General features: G+C 69.5%; 1 protein-coding gene across 1 annotated transcript in view; it reads left to right on the top strand.

Moving 5' to 3' along the window:
* The first annotated feature begins 690 nt into the window (after positions 1–690).
* Positions 691–1642, top strand: part of FBXW7 (F-box and WD repeat domain containing 7) — a 191148-nt gene continuing 190196 nt past the window's right edge. Inside the window, exon 1 of the mRNA XM_068942291.1 lies at positions 691–824. The gene's annotated coding sequence lies outside the window, so the exon portion shown is untranslated. The remainder of the gene's footprint in view (positions 825–1642) is intronic.

Below are 1642 nucleotides of genomic sequence, written 5' to 3'. Positions count from 1 at the left end.
ATCGCCCCGCGCCGGCACGGGGCGGGGCCTGTTGCCCGGTTACGGCTGTCATCCGCGCGCGACGCCCCGCCGCTGGCGCTCGCCCGGCCGCTGGCTCCCCCCCGCCCTTCCCCCCCCCGCCCCCTTCGCCAGGCGCAGCCACCAGCGGACGCCCGGGCGCGCGCTGCCGCCGCCACCGCCGCCAACGGCCCTCGCCGTCCGCCCGCCCGCCCCGGGAGCGCCCCGCGCCGCCGCTCCCACATGCCGGAGAGCGGAGCGGGAGCGGCGCCGAGCCCCGCCGCCCGGTTGCCCCGCGCCGCCCGGCTGCGGCCCTAGCGGCCCCCGCCGCTGCCCGGCGCCCCGAGTGCATGCGAGGGGGAGCGCAGCCGGGGCCGCGGGCCGAGCCACTCGCCTCGCGGCCGGCGGCGGCGGCGCAGGCAGTGGCCGCGGGGGCAGCCAGCGGGCGGCGCGGCGGCGGCGGCGGCGGCAGCGGCGGCAGCTCCTCCATGTGAGGCGGCGCGCCGGGGACTGCCGGCCGGCCGCCGCGGGAGGCGAGCGGGAGCCCAGCCCGGCCGCCAGCGCCGCCCGGAGCCGCGCCGGGGGCTGGCCCCGCCTGCCCCCGTGAGGCCGCCCGGTCGCACCGAGCCGCCTGTCCCCGGCGCCCGGCTGGCCCAGCGGCGCCGCGAGCCCCGCCGCGGGGGGCAGCGGGCCCCCTCCGGCTGGGGCCGGGGTTGGGGTTGGGGCCCGGGCCGGGGGGCTCCGCCTCGCCGCCGCCATCGCCCCCCCCAGCGGGAAGGCGGGTGCGCCGCCAGCCGACCGAGAGCCCAGCGGAGCCCGTCCCGAAAGTGAGCGGGGGGGGCCGGGGGGTGGAGGTGGGGGGGGTCTATGAGGTCCGGTCCGGTCCGGCCCGCAGGTGAAGCACGTGGGAGGGCCGGGCCGGCGGGGCGGGGGGTCGGTCTCTGCCGCCGGGGAGGGCCGGGCCGGGGCGGGAGGGCAGCGAGGTGTCCCGCTTTGTGCGGGCGGCAGCGCGGCGCCGGGGGAGCGCTGCGCTCCTCCTGCGAACAAAGACCGCGGGCTCCTGAGCAGCTCCCGTCTCTCTCTCTCTCTCTTTCGCTCTCGCTCTTTTTTTTTTTTTCCCTCCCCCTTTTTCTTCTCTTCTTGTAAAAACTTTGCAAAACTGCTCTAGTAGAAAGTTGTGCAAGCCTAGGAGTGAAACGCACCATCGCAGCGCTGTAGTGTTAAGGCTTTCAAAGTCTTCCCCCCCCCCACCCCTTTTTTAAAAAGGCTCTTCATAGATCCTGTAGATGCCTCCTGGCTTTCCATTTACATAGCACTTCACTGGAAAATGCAACAGTTATTTGTCATGGGAAGACATTATTAAGGAAGAGACTTTTCCACATAAAGCATTTTGATGTAGTTTACAAGTGAGAAGCAGTGTTGGCTCCTCCTGTTCGTCAGAGAAGTTGCATCTTCACAAAGCACCAGCAAGTGCTCTTACTGCCACGCCAAATAACCTTGTTCTGAGGTTTGGGAATGAAGGATCTCTTGTTTGGGAAGGGGACTTTTCTTTTTCTTCTCCAGGCTGCAAAATTGCTTAGTGTGCAGAAAATCTACTGCAAAATTCAGATTATTTTAGTAGAGTGAGTCTCAACTCACTGTTAAA

Source organism: Struthio camelus, chromosome 4 (genome assembly GCF_040807025.1).
Source record: "Struthio camelus isolate bStrCam1 chromosome 4, bStrCam1.hap1, whole genome shotgun sequence".
NCBI lineage: Eukaryota > Metazoa > Chordata > Aves > Struthioniformes > Struthionidae > Struthio > Struthio camelus.
The sequence above is the reverse complement of the archived record's forward strand: the minus strand, read 5'-3'. Positions and strand labels throughout refer to the sequence as shown.